The sequence below is a fragment of the Chamaea fasciata genome, unplaced genomic scaffold, assembly GCF_029207755.1.
Source record: "Chamaea fasciata isolate MVZ Bird 193981 ecotype frontalis unplaced genomic scaffold, bChaFas1.0.hap1 SCAF_3, whole genome shotgun sequence".
Lineage (NCBI taxonomy): Eukaryota > Metazoa > Chordata > Aves > Passeriformes > Sylviidae > Chamaea > Chamaea fasciata.
The window spans coordinates 82,766,425-82,783,146 of record NW_027094088.1 but is presented as its reverse complement, the minus strand read 5'-3'; the positions used below and the strand labels follow the sequence as shown (position 1 = coordinate 82,783,146).

The 16,722-nt window shown below is 41.5% G+C and overlaps 1 protein-coding gene across 4 annotated transcripts in view; it reads left to right on the top strand.

Moving 5' to 3' along the window:
* Nucleotides 1-381: 381 nt before the first annotated feature.
* MYO6 (myosin VI) overlaps nucleotides 382-16,722 on the top strand; it is a 102,025-nt gene continuing 85,684 nt past the window's right edge. For 3 of the 4 annotated variants that reach the window (XM_066179660.1, XM_066179659.1, XM_066179658.1), the window contains exon 1: nucleotides 383-444. The gene's annotated coding sequence lies outside the window, so the exon portion shown is untranslated. Of the gene's footprint in view, nucleotides 445-16,722 lie in introns of all 4 variants that reach the window. The other variant, XM_066179657.1, reaches the window with a different exon arrangement.

Here is a 16,722-nt window from a genome sequence, read left to right as displayed (position 1 = left end):
AAGACAGCTCTCAAAATGACCCTTTATGTAACCGCGTCGGTAAAAAAATAAAGGAAGACACTCAACTCACACAAAATGACCGTGGGCCAGCCCCTCAGCACCACCCCTGCCGCGGAGGGCGCGGGCTGCGGGCTCGGGGGGCCGCGGGGCCGGAGCTCCCCGTCAGGCAACCCCAGCCCGGAGAGAAGGCCGGGCCGGCCTCGCCAGCCGCCCCCGCCCCCGCCGGCGCTGCCCCCGCCCCCGGCCGCCCCTGTGGCGGTGACGTCCCGGGCCGGGCCGGGCTGTGCCGGGCGGCGGGGGCGGCGCAGAGCAGCGCAGCAGCAGCGGCAGCGGCAGCAGCAGCAGGAGCAGGAGCAGGAGCAGGAGCAGGAGCAGGAGCAGGAGCAGGAGCAGGGCTGGCAGCGAGCGGGGCGCCGAGCGCGGCACCACCACTTCCATCAGCAGGTAAGGACGCGGCCTCTCTGCCTCCGCCGCCCCCTCCTATCCCCGGCGGGAGGCGCGGGCCCTCCGGTCTGGCCCCGGCTGCCGCCGCCGCCCCTCCCGCCCGGGCAGGTGCGATCGCGGCGGGAGAGGCAAGGGCCGGGCCCTCGGCGGTGACCGCCCCGGCCGGCGCACCGCGGGACCGACCTGCCGGAGCCGGAGCTTCCCTGGGAAGTGCGGTCAGAATCCCTCTGGACTGTGCTTTACTTCCTTAAATTAGCTGTCATGGAAATTCTTTGCCTTGTGGGCTTGTTTGTGTTTTTGATTTTTTTTTTAGTATCGTTCTCTGTGAAATCCCATCCCTGCGGAGTTACAGCCGAGCTCTCCTCCTTGCTTCAGAAACATTTCTGTGCTGGTGGGATTGTCCTTGTAAGAGAAAATAAATTCTTTTACAGCCTTTACTGGCCGAACACACAGTATGACTGGTAGTTCAGTGGAAGAAAGTCTTCTGGAGTATTTCTGCTTGAAGTACTTTCGCAGGCTGAGGTTTGGAGAGGAGCGTGTGTCACTGCGATGTACAACTAAAAACCAACACTCCATTCCTGTACCTTGCATTCATTACTGAATAGGAAAACTTAAAAGGGTTCGTCCCCTTAATGGTCTAGAATACGGCTTGCAGTGTAGCAAATATATTGTCGGTGCTTGTCTAATACCGGCTCTTGGGTTCTGAGCTAGTAAATGCCACCAGAGGCCTGTAGGATGGAGGTAGCTGAACTGATAGATGACTGGTTCTGTAACAGGATGATTGTTATCTGTTGTTTCAGCGAATACTGTTGACCGTCAGCCCCATTTTTACAGAGGTGCAGGGAAGCAGTATGTCGTGACTTGTGCCCTATGGTGCTCCCGGAGGGAACAGACCTTTGAGGCGACCTAATTCCTTACAGTTCAGTTGGCATCGCTGGGCTGCGGGGCGGCCTATGGACTGGGTTCACAGCCATCCGAGTACAAAGGCTGGCCGCGGGACCGAGTCTTCCTTCTGTTGCAAGTGTGACAAATTAACAGGGTGGAGATGAACTCGTGAGTTAAATGTCACCTGCCCTTTTAAACTTTATTTTAGTGGAAAAAAAAAAAAAAGCCTAAAGGAAATAGAAATATTTTAATTTCTAAATTGTTTGTTTTGATAATTTAGAAGTATAAGCAAATGTCTTGCAGTATTTGTTTCAATATAATAAAACGGCTAACACACAAATTAACTCTTAAATGTATGGTTTATAAAATAACTGCAAAAGCAGGATCTCAGTGTTGTTGAGGTGGGACAGTAAATATCAGAATTATCAGAGCACAAGTTCCAAACCTTTATGATGTTGCTTTCAATAATGTAGAAATTAAGATTTAGCTTAACAGTATTTTTAGTGGATGTGTTTTTAATGTGTCTCAGTTAATAAACTACTTAGTGAAGGCACAGTTATGCCTTTGACTGTAAAACTATAAAGCCAGTAATGCAAACATAAAGGCAGTAAACTTTCCTTCGAGGCTCAATAGCTTTCTAAGTTAAAACCATGTCAGTATTAGTTTGCAGAAATTCTAAGTTGAACTAATTTCCCCACCCCCATTATTTCTAGTCAGAGGGGGCATTCCTCTATAATCTGCACTAAGTACTCTGTCCTTCAGCCTCCGGCATTGCCATGTGCCTTTGTTTTGATAATGGGTCAGTATTTTGACCTATTAACAATAATGTTCTCACAAGGAAGGTGAAATAGTGCTTCCTCGTGCCTGGTCTGCCAGGGTGGAGAAGGCTTTGTGACCCGGTCTAACCTTTGTATTGTTGTGGTATTTGATAACGCTGGTCTGAGGAGAGATTCCAGGTTTTAGAAATTTTGACAGTCTTATGAGTGATGTGACAAAGTTGAGTAGGGACTTACTTTTTTATCAGTACAAAATGTAAAAGCATGCCATTAAGCTGGCAGGTTCAAAATGAACAAAAGGGGTGTGTTTTGGTTTTGACCCAATGTGTGGTTAGTTAAGCTTTGGAAATCCTTTCTGAAGCATGTGGATATTGAAAATTTACAGGGACTTGAAAAGCAGCCGGATAAATTAATGGAAGAAAAACCCACTAAGGCTGACTTGTGCAGAATACCTCAAGTAGCTCAGGGAGTCACCAAGCTGAGCACAGAGCTGGGACAACAGGCTGGGAAAGTACTGTCAATTATTTATCAAATTTTTATATTAATTTCAGGCATTGACATACTACAAACAACAGACCTGCCATCTGGCCCAGTAGGGCTGCTCTTAGGAAGTTTTTGAGAAAGCTGAACCAAAGGGACCAGGTCTAATCTCCAGGTGATAATTCTCAGGAAACGTATATGAGGCACCATCAACCATCAGTTTAAGTGGTGCTGGGGGCAGTTCTGGCACCTTTGTACTTGTTGACATTGATGTCTTTGATCAACGGAATTAGCACAAAATCTGAAAGAGACTGACTAGGGCTTTCAGACTGTGTTTTTGATGCTCTGCTTTGGAGGACAAGAGGTTTCTAAGGCAGTATTTGAGTACAAGGTACTTTTTTCAAGAAGAAGATCCCATAATGTAGATGGGTAAAGTCAGCTTAGCAGCAGTGCCATGGAAGCAGATCTGAGGGTTATGTAGGATCACAAGAAGCACAGGGATGCAGTACTGTTGAAGTTGAGCATTTAGCTTTTTGTACTAGTGCAACTTAAGTTAACAGAATAATGTGCCTAGTTTTAGCCACGGCCTGAAAGATAAATTCAAGTGTGTCCATCTACCAGAATGGTCACCAGGGCTTAGGAAGGTTTTGGAAAATGTATCTGCAGAGAATATGTGTGCTTGGAAAGTGTGTTCCACAAAGCTAGACCAGCTCATTTCCAGCAGAAAGAGATGAGATGAGGGTACAGGAAGATGCTGGAGTATTAAAATTAGTGAGAAGCGGTCTGTTTTCTTCTGTCAGTGACTGTATCGAAAAAGATGAAACTTGTTTGCAGCAAAGACTTGATGAAGTTCTTAAAATCTGTTATGCCTTAGGGAAAACCGAAAGAAACTAAGGTTGTGCAATCTCATTTCTGCAAAGGTTTTTGAAAGTCAAATAGGATTTTTGTTAAGGATATATTAAAAATATTCCTCAAAAGTGTTTTACTTGATCTCATGCAGGGGCTTGAGCTTGATGATTTGTTCAGGTGCTGTCTGTATTTGGGCTTGAGTTTATGTGGAAAAAATTAATTCCAGTCTTCAAAAGATGAACAGTTTCTCTGATAAAGTCCTATAATCTTTCAGTTGCTGGTCATCTCATGTTACATCTTAAGGCATTTGGTTTTAAAATAAATTGTGTTGAGGCAAACTACTACATTTGACAGCAAAATGTTGTGGTTTAGGAGTATAGCCTGTAATACTGTAGGAAATGTAGGTGTACAACCATACTGTGATTTACACCAGGAAAAGCAGAGGGATAAAACCTGAGGTATTCATCATCTACTCTAGAATATGCTGTGTATAGCTTCATAACTTGTGTCCTAGTGTTACAGCATCTTTGGGTCGGAAACAATTTTAAAAGGGACTTTCTAAAGTCCTAATTTAAAAAAAAAAAAAAGCGCCAAACATCGTGTTTCTCATTTTGTATCCACTCTTTAAAGTATGTGTAGGCATTTTAAAATGGCAACATTTTAACACAGCTTGCCATCTATTTAAGTTTCTACTTTGTTATTTCTTGGAATGACTGTCTTAGGTTTGTAGTAATTACTAGTGACAGTGACTTGTGTTTCTGAAGTCTTGATAGATACTATATCAATATAAAGAACACAGAAAAATATAGTTTTTGAACTGATGGCTGTGGATGAATCTTTCTCTTCCCCCCAAAAACCCCAACAAAACCAGAATGAGAAGCATCAGCAGCCTTCATGGCTTTTACTAAAGCTCTGATGTTAAGAAAAGGGCAGATAAATCCATGGGCACTTCAGTCTCTGGTAGAATGATTTCTGTAAGTAATGACCATATAAATTTAATATATGTATTTTATTGGGGAAAGCATGCTAAAGCTGTCTTTTGATAAGTAACCATCTAAGAATACCTATTCGAAAAACCTGATTTAGCCAAAGCAAGTTCTTGTTTTTTTTTGTTGTTGAGCTGTGTGCATAAACAGAGCAGAGGGTGATGAGGCTGAGGAGGGCTGGGTCTGTTCAGTCCTGCTGCTGGGCCATGGTGCTGCAGCTCCAAGGCAAAGTCTGTTGCCATCTGTGGACAGCATAGCCTGGCCTTGAACAGGTGGTTTGGGACTCCTTGGTGCGCCTACACTTGTTGACTTCTTCCTGTTGAAAAGGGAGTTGCAGCTAGATTACATTTAACATGCGGATACAGCTCTGGCTGCCGCTCCTGTAAGCACGTGTGAGCTAAATTGCAGCTACTGTCAGTAGCAGGGCATGCACGAACGCTTGATTAAATGTGGGTTGGTGTCTGGCTGCTGTGGCTGCGCTGCAAGTCATACCCGGGCATTGTGTCACTCACTCCTGAAGCACTTCTGTCAAGCCAAGGGACCTTCCTCGTACAGTGAATGCTTCTTCTCCCTCTGCAAGTGTGTGGATGAAGGGCAGTTTCTGCTTGCTCCAGGGAATGAGAGATGGATGAGGCATCTGGAATTATACTTCACTTTTTGTATGCACAGCTTGTGGCACTGCTGCTGTGCAGAATGTGGCCAGTCTCCAAACTGGGATCCAAGCTGGCAGTACCAAATGGATGTGCCATGAGCCTACCAGAACTGGGGTGGCCACACCAGTATGTGCATCTTTTAGGGCTTGATCTACTCTCAGAGAAATTAAAGAGAAATTCTCAGTCTTGAGCTGAAAGTCTGAATGAACTCTGGATTTGTAAATGCTCAACAGAAAGCTTTATTTATCATAAAAGAAAACCTTTTTCTTTTTTTAAGCAACATCTTTTAAGAGAGCTTGCTGAATTTATTTTGCAAAGGTAGTTAAACAGACAATTAAATTAAGAGTATTATTTACATAGTGGATAATTGTTTTACGAGCAAATTTGTTTTCCTTGTAATTAACAAGACTAGCGGACTGAAATTCGTGGAGGAAAAAAAAGAGAACTAGAGAATTTAACAAAGCCAGTTGTTCACAAAAATCTCTTCAATATTAGCAAGATCTCTGGCTGTATTTTACTAAAATAGCAGCAACTTTGTTTTACATCTAAACGTTTGTATGTATTCTTCAGGCCTGAGCTGAAGCCATGGAAATATTGTTGCTTTTGCATTTTGAGCATGTTCAGATTTCTATGGTTCAGAGCTCCATCCCTCTCATTTGCTATATTATCTCATGTCAGGTGTTTTCTCAGTGTTCCAGGTGCAAAGGAGCCCAGCTGTAAGGTGTGATACTGTAGTAGCCATGTTTAGGAAGAAGCTGTCTGTGGGAGGACAGCATGTCCTTCTCCAGTCCTCAGGCATGGCTTGCGCAGGAGGTCATGCCTCTGGTGGGCTGATGACACCCCCTTCCAAGTTCACATCTGTGCTTTGCTCTTTCCTGATTTCTTCGAGTGCAGTCCATCACAGCTGCTCTGTAGTGGGCGAATTGATAGCAATAAAACTCTTTCACCAAGTCCTTGGTGCCAAAGATAGACAGTTTTGCTGTGACTTCTTTTGTCTTGTTGGAGTGAGCGCTGTGTGCAGGCACACCAAACCTGCTTATCGTAGCACTGTGCTTGTTTTAGGGGAGGCATTGGAGAGTTCTGGGAGAGGATGCTCTGTGGCTGCTCATTCAATTCAAGGTTTAGCAGTGTGTGGTAAGGTTTTGTGGCGTTGGCCTTGCTTATGTACTGCAAAGTTTCCAGGACGGTGAGCAGAGCATTCAGGAATGAAGAATCTGACAAACATTTTTGATGACTTCAATTTTAATAATCTTGTTGGGTTGCAGTTTTGTGGGCAGTTGGGCTGAAGTAGTTGACTGCTGGACCCTGAAAGGAGAAAATCTTAATGGTTCCATCTTCTTTGCCCTTCCCAGCAGTGTGGTGGATAGTCATGGGGCTTCTTCACACCCCAGTGCAAACTGCTGTCTCTGCAGAAAGCAACAAATCCCATCACCTTTCTCTTTTCCATATTTGTGCTGCAGAGGTAGAGCAGCAGAGATGAGGGGAGGCAGATGGGGATGATAAGTCATTGCTGTTCAGCTCACCCTCTCTCAGAAAGCCACAATCTATTTTGCAATCTCTTAGACCTGCATAGCCTTCATTACCTCTACCAAAAGTTAGACGAATGCCTCCAGAGTCCTTTGCAGAGAGAAATATAGACATAGTGAGCATATGTAGGGAATTTAATAGAATTGTAGAATCACAGAAGGCCTTGGGTCAGAAAAGATCCTGAAGATGATTTAGTTCCACCCCCTGCTGTGGGGAGGGGCACCCAGGCACAGTGACACACAAGGACACAGTCATAGAGTAGGGTGGGAGAGGATTGTAAAAGATCATGGACTTCAGAGGGCCCTAGGATAATATGGACTTCTTTTACTGTGTAAAGATGAGAACACTTGGAAGATAAGTCCTCCTCTTCAGATTTTTTCCCAGAATAGAGCCTCTAATGGTTTTTACAGATTTCAGTAGCTGATCTTCTTTTGGCTGCGGTTAAGAGCATTGCTTCAAATTTCAAAGTTCTTGGGAAACAAGAGAGGTGGGCTGTTGTAGTTGTGTTGAATTGGAGCTGTTGGGAACAAAGGTCTCCTGTTTCTTCTCTACACGTGGGGTTTTGCAGATGGTGGGATGATCTCTGTCTTTGGTTGTCATCCCAACCAGTACTACAGTACTGTACAGTACTCCTGCATCTTCTCAAACACCTGAAATTAGTTATGGTCAGACACTTAACCTGGGATTATTTGGACCTTGAGATAGTGCTTGGTTCACTGCATGAATGTCTTCTATTAAAATTTTTTCACTTTGGGTGTTTGGACATGCACTATGGGCTTTTGAAAAAGTCTGACACCTTAGTATTTTTTTAGATCATTTATTCAAGAACAAATTTTAAGCTTTATTTAGGGGAAGGATGTTTTTTGAAATACCTTTTTTGTCATATTATGATGGTAACCTGAAAGAAATTTTAGATCTTGTTTTATGCTTTGTTGTAAAGTTCTACATCCTTTCAAAGGAAAATGATTATTTGTTACTAACCCCAGGGAGAGGAATCTTAGCCATGAAGTTTCTTAGCCTTTTATCATGCTGTACGAGTCATGTCTTGCTCGAAATGTCAACACCCACAGAACATAGTTTTTTACAGTTCAGTGGTCTAAGTAGCTGCTTTTCTTGTGGCTGCTTTTCTTTCCTATTGTCAGTGAACATGCAGTCTTTTGATGATATGACATCTGATGCTATGGGTGTTTCTGGGTTATGTGCTAAATTGTATATATTCAACACCAAAGCCCAAAGCAGCACTGACAAACATAAATAATGTGTTGACCATATACTCTTACAGATTATTCTCTTTCAGTTTAAATCCTCACAGCTTTTTCCAGCCCTGCATATATGTATGCAGTTTTGTGAAATATTCCATCAGATTTCTTTAAACTTGGAACTAAAAATAGTTTATTTTAACAAGTATTGGAGTTTAGCTTCTTTATTTCTGTTGCCACAGAGTTCTGTGTCTGTTCATGTAGTAGTCAGCCTAGCAGGGGTTATAATATATAAAGTTGGTTCCCAGATTTTTTTAAATTGCCCTTTACAGCTTCTGTTACAGTCTGGGATTAGGTATTGATCTCTTTAGAAAGAGAATTTTTTAATGCCTTAAAAATGCAGTTATATTATTTCCTGATTTTTGTTTGTTTGTTTGCATTTGTTTAATAAAAGCTTGAGGTTTTGAGTAATAAATACTGACTGCTTTAGTACATAGGATGAAAGTGGAAATTTATATGGTTAAAAAAAAAAAACCAACAAAAACAAGCCAGCTGTTTGAGACGAGTTGTTTCCAGTATTAATCCCGGTCTCGGTCTCGTTACAAATCCCTCTGGGAGAGAGAAGGGCAGACAAAAGGCACTTCATGTCACTGGTGTGTTTACTGAGTGACTGCTGCTTTAGCCCCAGGGAGGAGGTGGAAGCAGGGGAACAGGAAACTACTAGGAAGAGGAAGAGTATTTTGAGGTGAGCTCCTTCTAAAGAAACACGTGAAGGCTGAAAGGTGATGCTGAGGTGGGAGAGTTTGAGGAGCTGAGAGGATCAAAGGGACCCCAGCAAGAGGAAAGTCTTGAGGATTGTAGTAGAAGAAAAATGCTGTTTTGACTGCTTTTGTGCAAAATAAGTTAGCACTGGGGGCTGCCTCCTTTCCTACCATGCCTGGGCAGGACTTTGACCACGTTTTCCTCATCAAAGGTAAGATGCTGCCTGATCCCTGTACATGTCCAGGCACTGGCCCTGGGTGTGCCCGCTCTGGGTGTAAGACTACGAGGCCTTGCAATTTGGGCTAAGTATTTCACCCCAAGACAGGTAAAGATTCTGGAGTGACATCTGAAGGTATGCTAGGGTGTGGTTAGTGGTAATTAATGAAAGCTAATTGGCTTATGTTTTTCTAGGACTCAGCATGTTCTCTCTAGCAGCCCTCTCATTTTCATTGGTCATCTCATTGGAAATGCCCAAGTAGTTTTTAGGGGATCCAGGTAAGATAGGAGCCTTCTCAAAAGGAGCTGTTACTTCCTCCACTATTTAAGGGAGAAATTTGAATGGGCAAGATGCAGCTGTGTGTGAGGCTGCTGTAGCTTTGTTTTGTTCAGTTTGGTCAGCTGCTTAATTTTAAATTCATGGCCTAATTTTGTGAGGAACGTTTTATACGCAGGCAAACCCACAAAACTCTAACCAGTAGTCTCCAGTCTGATAATGAAGGAGACACATCTGTGTAAGGACTTTCTTCCCAAGTGTTTAATTTTATTTTGTTTCAGGCCTTTGTGTAAGGAAAAGCTGTGTTACTGTCACACATGTAAAGATAGAGGAGAACTGAGTTGAATGTGAATGCCATGTTTTCAGAAAAAAACAATTTTATGCTCTGAGAAATTAGCCCAGTAATATTTGAAAGCATTTAAACAATGTTTGCTGGTTGGTGAGTGTGCTGTTTATTTTTGAAGCTTGTGTTTTAGCAGTCTTCAAGTTACTACCATTGGAAAACAAGGATGACTTCTTCCCTTTTTTCTTACAAATCATTTCCCTCAAGCATCTCCTGCAGGTGTTTGGACTATGCTGCATTTCCAACATGAGCTAAAAGCTGGTACTAATTCCTGGGGAAGTAAAGGAAAACTATTGTGCCTTCTTTCTTATTATACTCCTGTCAAGGTCTTTGCATCTGTTTCAATACTAACAAGAAGAAAATGTGGGAGGAGAATGAAGGGTTTTAAAAAGTCTTCCCTTAGCTAAGGAGCATTTCCCCCTTTTCAGGTACCAGGCTGTCTTCCAAGGGCTTCCACCCAGCTGGGACAGGAATGGCATGATGTGGACCTTGGGTGCTGCAGGCTGCAGCAAGTAATGGGATGCAGACCTTGGTTCAGTGATAGCTGATACCACCTCTTTGCACTGTTGCATGTAATGGCAGTCAAATTTTGACCCAGATGCATGTGATAGCATTCATTTGGAGTTCAGCAGAGTGGAGAACATAATGAGTGCTCCAGTGGATGTTGTTAGCATGTCGCCTGGATTGGCTTCCTGGCTTGCATTGTGTCTTGCCTGTCATTCATCTGCCTGGATCACTCTGGTGCAATCTGCATCCTTGGTGGTGCTTCATGTGCTGATATTGGTTGATGATTTTACAGTGTGTCTCCCTCTGGATTAGACTTCTTTTTTCAGGATCAGCTTCTGGCCCTAAAGAATCCTTGTGTAAGTTGTTCTCAGGACACATGCCTTTTTTTCTTTTTTTCATTGATGTTATGCTGCTTCCAGGATATCCTGCCTTTTGTGTTTCACAACTTGCTTGCAATGGGAAGGATTTGCATGGCGTCAATCCTACAGATGAGCATGCAGCTTCACATGCTCTTTGTCGACTGCCTATACCAAGACAGATTGCAAATGGATTTTGTACAATAGAGCAAGTAAAACTGGCTGCATCAGTGTGGTTTTCTGAGGATGAAAGAGATGCTGGCTTTTGCTTCACTTATCAGCCAGGCTTGGTGTCTAGTCAAAAGGGTAGTAGAGAGATGCAGGGCAGAACATCTGGTAGAAGCAAAATCTGAAGAGTGGGAAGAGAGTTTAATCAAAATCTCTGTTTTCTTCTTTGTTTTCTGCCTTCCCTAGTGTAGAATGACCAGTGTCATACCAGTTGGCACTGGATTGGGAATGGCTGTAATTACTTGAAAGCTGTCAACCTACAGTTAACCCTGCTCATCAGGCTGAGGTTTGGAGAGTGATGTGGAGGACACATTTGCTGCAGGGAACATTCCTGTCATGTCAAGCTTTGGTCATGTGTGCCCAGCACTGCCTGGGAAGCCCTGCAGTAGAACGTGCTGGCTCTCCATGCGAGTCAGCAGGAAGGAATACTTTGTGTTGTTGCAGGCTATTGTGAGTTGCTGCTCTGCTGGGGACTCCTTTGGCTTTTCATGGCAGTCCTTGCACCAGATGATAACGTGCTGAGCTTGTTCTGGGTCAGCAAAGCCCATTGTCACCATGCCAAGAGGACCCTTGCAAAGAAAGCCCTATGTCTTTACCTCCTAAAATGCATTCACTACATTCCTGGACCAAAGTAGCAGTCAGTCTTCCTGTTTTGAAAAAATGGAAGTGGGCAGGATACTGTTGCTTTGAGATGAAGATCAGCTTTTCAGACGAATTTTAGGTGCAGCTTAATGTGTAAGGAGGAGGCAGTTTAGAGTAGAAGGGCTCGACAAGGGGAGTAACTACTAGACATCCAAAATTATGAATGCTGGTGTTGAGCAGGGTGGTGTAGGCAGAAGCAGCCACATGGGAAAGCATGATCTGGAGCAGTGGCTGCTGAGCTGCCTGCATGCTGGACAGGGGAGGCTGAGCAGATGTGACTGACCTTCCAGGCAGAGCCTTGCTGGCTGACTGGGCTCAGAGGCTCAGAGGCTCAGCACAGGGCAGGATTAGCACAGCTCCACAGAATGGGAGAATGGGCAGCTCTGGACCTCTTGTATTCCCTAAAATAAAAAAAAGCAGTCCAGGCTATTGCAAGGAGTTTTTTTAGATGACAGTTTTAACACTAAAGAGTTTCTTTCTAGAAAGAAACTTTTTTTTTTTTTTTTTTTTTTTTTTTTTTTTTTTTTTTTGAGGCTGGGAAAAAAGATAAACTAAGAGGTACCTAGAGAAAGAGGAGAAGCCAAGTATCAAAGAAGATGAAAATCATTCACTACAATCAAAGCCTATCTTTTATTCCACTGCTACAATAGAAGAGCAGGTGAGGCAAAAAAAATCAGTCCTCTGTCCTATGTCTCCCTGATGCTTTTCAGTATAAATCTAGTTCAAGAGACCCTTAGTGGTGAAAGCTTACAGGAAGGCTGCTGTAGTTATTAGAGCGCTTCCTGGGTGGCTCAGCCTTCATTTCCAAAGCCACACCTGGTATTAGGGTTTCCTATGCTGTTATTACTGTTATGCTGGTCATGTTTCCAGAATGCTGTCAAAAGTTTCTCTATCAAAGGAGGATCATCACACAGCACAAGCTGCTGGATGCGGGGAGAAATTAGGTAAACTACAGTATCCGGTAAAACTTGAATGAGTTTTATAGAGTGGAGGCTGAAAAAGCAAATGCTTTTTTGATAGCCTTTGAAATATCATTGTGTTTCTCTCTTGTACTTGAGTGTCAGGAACTTTTGCTAACTTGTCACTTCTAAAAAAAAGTTTATTTCTTAACAGACATGCAGTGATATTTTTATTTTAGGAAATTTAGATTTGTATTCTTCACTGGTCATAAACACTGGAAAGTTAGCATGTTTCACCTTTGTGTCTGAAGGCAACACAGAAACTGGATGTGCAGGCATTTGAGAAGGCATTTGATTAATCTTGTTTTCTTTATTTTTCCCAACTTATTTGAGTTATTCAAGAGGCATGCTTTTTAGCCAGCAAGTTCTTTTCATTAATCACCCAAGTAAAGCAGAAACTCTGGAAGCTGTGAGTTTCCTCTGAACAGAGCACTGATAGTAAAATGCAATGTCATGGGTTTTATTTATTAATAAAAATAAGAAGATAATTCTTCAGATCTTGTGTTCTTCAGTCAATAAAAGGAAGCACATACTTCACTGTAATTGAAGACAGGTATGCTGTTGTGGAGGGTGGAACAGGACTCTTTGTAAAGAGAGGTGGAGTCTTCATTAAGGTGCTTTGACGAGGGTACTGATTCATATGTTGATGCATTTTGCAAAATAGGTCTGTTGGTTGGTTGTGCTTTGTTTTGGCTTTTTTTATTTTTTAGTTCAGTGGGTTGAAAGTTGTATCGTTGGGCTGCTCTGTACTACATTTCACTCTTCTTGAATTCAGTTGTTCTTGAGTTCTTGCCTCAAGACTTCATGTAGGTCACTGGGAGGTGGCTGAACCCTATGTGATTGTTGCTGTCTCAGCACCAAAGGAACTGGAGTTTCCTGGGTTCCTGAGGAAGTGCCTGACTTGTCATAATTTTCCAAGATCTTCATTGTACACAATTGTTTCTTTTACACTGTTCTGAATTTTTTCTAAGATGACCTTAGAAGATCTCTAATCATATGATGATGTGAAACAACTGTACTTAAAAGCTTTTAGTTTTCTAGTTCCCATGAATAATTCAAACCAAAAAAACTCTTCTCAAGGAGGACTTTTTACTCTAGAAAGGAAATACAGGAAATTTATGAGGAGTTTACTTTTAGCTTCCCCCTGCTCATCCAAGATGACGCTTAGGTCATTCAGCAGCGTGAAGAAATATCCATCCTGAAAGTAGATTTGAAACATTTCAATTTGCAAGGAGGAATTTGAATTAGTTATATCTAACTTTTGTGTTGAATTCCTTATCGTTGTAGCTTAAGCTCCCGGGGAGCTCAAATTTTGGGCGAAAGAAAATAAACAGAAAAAAAAAAATCTGAAATAAAGAATACATATGCTGGAATATAGGAAATGCTGAAGACTTCCAGACTGGTGTTCTAAATAGAATGCTTGAGTGAACTTGGCTTGCTGCCCTGTAGACCACAGGTCCAGGAAGTTGAAGAGGATGCTTTGTAAAGCCTTGAGAAGGGGAGCCCTCAGGTTGTCTTGTTGTGGGTTCACTGATGATAAGTTTCACATGACCTCACAGACTTTCCTTCAATAGAAGTACAGTCTCTTCTGCATTGCATTCCTTGTCTTTTAAAAACTAGTTATGTATTAGTTTTTCATGGAAAAAAAAAATCAGGGACTGTTTTGTGGTTTGCTATTTTGTAATCAGAAGGGTTAGGGTCTTGCTTGTGATCAGGAGTGTGTCAATTAAATGCGTTTAACATGAGGACTTTGCATGTGACATTTTGAACTGTTTTCTAGGCTTTTCGATTGACATAATTAACATTTCTGAGTCCATGGAATATCTGCAAGTGCTGAAACTGGCCAGGAACTGACTTTGAAGTGTTTCTGTCAGATGGCACTAGTACGTGACTTTGGCTGTGTCTGAGTATATATTAAAAAAACCCCAAAGCAGTTGCATTGCACACTGGGTGTGACATCTTGCAAATCAGATAGAAAAATATTGAACTAGGAAAGAAAGAAAATCTAGTCTTAATTTAAAATCTGTGTTAATGGTTAAAAGCAATTCTTGAAAATATTTTCAAAATTGTTCATAGTGTTCAGAATAGTTCTGTTTCTAGTCTATGTGGTCTCTGTTTCCACCAGCTGTGTATTACAGCTTTTTCTGCTAGATTGAAGTATTCTGTAGTTTGTTTTCCATGTAAATATTACACATACTTAACCTGTCATTACATGACCCTTATAGTCTTTTATTTGGCAAAGAGTTGTTTAAAACCAGATGGAATTTCTGTATGGCTGGCACTGAGCATTTAGAGGAAAGTTATAAAGATGTAGGAGAGTGCAAGGAGATGTCTTGCCATAATCTTGGAAGAACAAAAGGATGTTTCTTTGAGGTTAGAAATTATTAATAATGTATTTTCAGTCCGAAGGATTTTGAAACTATTGATTTAGATTGTTCTAGAATTGGAGGAAGGCTTTAATCATACTGCTTTTGATCACAGGTGTTAGAATTAAAAGAAAAAATATAAGAAGATTTAAGTATCTTTGAAGCATGCTTAAGAACTATTTCACATTATCCTCTTCTCTAATTGATTAACTGGATAATAGGTTTAAATGTGCCAAATAACAAAACCCATTGATTTCATAGTAACTGATCTGAAATGATCTAATTAAGTTTCAGTTTTCCTCTTGTGTCACCTGGGTGAATCCTAATGATGTGTAGCAGATTGCATTAAATTGGGTTGTGCCTGTTTCTTGGAAATAGTGTTGAGAAAATCAGAAATTTCTTCAAGAATGTCAATTAGATGAAAGCACTGAGTGGAAATATCTGTTTCATGCTTCTCACTCATATAGGCAAATCCATTTGATTACGTTTCTTGGTGGTTTTGATATTGAGTGTATTGACTGCCCATGGTATATGTAGACATGTAGCTGGGACATGGTTTGAACCTGTGATGTCAGTTTTGCTCATTAAAAAATCATTTAGTCTTCTTGATTTCTGGACCCCCTGAAATTTGTGCTGAGCACCATTCTGCTGAATTTCTGTCATAAATTTCATATGTGTGGTGTCTTTGAAATACTGCTTTTTCTTAATCTCCTTTTCGGGGGCTGCCAAACCAGCAGTTATTTCTAACTGATCTAGAGGAGTGTTAGTTAAATCCTAAATTTTATACGGGCCAAATTTCTGTGATCTACAGAAAGTGCCCTACTTTTACAGTTGAGAACCACAATGAATGTTAACCATCCTTGACAGGAGATAGCTCAAGGAAACTTTGGTAATAAGTTCCAGAAGGTTTGCCAGTGGAGGTTCTATTACATTTTCCTTTTTTTCCCTTTATGTTGCACAAACACAAGAATAAAAAATACAGTTGTTTGGTAAATAGTTTGCTGTATGTACATTCTTCTTTTTGAAATGTTAAAAAATTTGTATTTATTTTCTGATTATCAAAGTCATGATTTTCTAGATTGGCCTTGAACATCTGAAGTCAGATTGTGTCCAAATAATTCGGGCCATGCTTGTATGTTTTTTTAGACTTATTTTAATTTTTTTTTATTTTTCTTTTTTTTTTTTTTTTAATGTTGCAGGTAATATCAGTTGGGAAGATGAGAACACTTGCTGAAAAAAATTTTCCAAGCTATGGAAAAAACATTGAGTTTGGGAAGGTCTGAGTTTTAAACCTGAATCATTGTGAAAATATGCTTAATGTTTGGGGTATGCTTGTATTGCTGTATCAAATATTCTGCTTTTAATAAAGGGAAACTGTTATGTCTACAAAAAGATTGTATGCTCCCGGAGTCTACTTGTAATTCAAAGTTCATGCAGACTTACTTTGTTAATTTTTAACACAGAATCAGAATGGTTTGGGTTGGAAGGAGCCTTAAACTTCGTCTAGATCCAACACCTCTGCCATGGGCAGGGACAGGTTTCACTAGACCAGGTTGTTCAAAGCCACACTTTCAGGATGGGGCATCCACAAGTTCTCCAGGCACCCTGTTTCAGCACCTCCCTACCCTCTCAGTAAAGAATTGGTCAGAAGTACAGGTCATACATGTTGGCAGAGATATTTTTCTGTTGTTGCTGGAACTCGTACTGCCTGTACTGGGGAGAAGGATACCAAGAAATGGGAAATGTGACTTTTGTCCTGGGTACCTCTTGTCCTGGCAGAGGGATGAGAGAGCTTTACTTGGGTGTTTTTGGTGGTGGTATCTGTGGTTTTGTGGGGAAGAGTTGCACAACATTGCACCAGTCTTGTATTTGGGAACTTTAAGCTTCTTGTGTGTGTGAGCCTTTTGCACTCTCCTTGAGGGTATTTTTAACAGTATCTTTCAGTGTATTTTTGAAACTATTTGGATTTGTGTTTTATATATTGTCCATAAATGAAATAAAAGTTTACTTTTTAGTGATGTTGGAACAGGAACAGAAATTTTGATACGTGGTTAGGTCTGCGCATTTGCAAATACTAGCTGTGCTTTTGACTTAGAGCCCTAATTCAAATCTCTCCTGTCTGACAAGCAGCAGTAAGATTAATTACCAGAGGGAGGAATCTATACCCCAGTTTTAGACAAAACACAGTGATTAAAGTTATTTGTAGGCTGAATACATACGAGCCTTTGTTTGGACTGCTGAACAGGGTTATGTCCCAACTTGCAGGA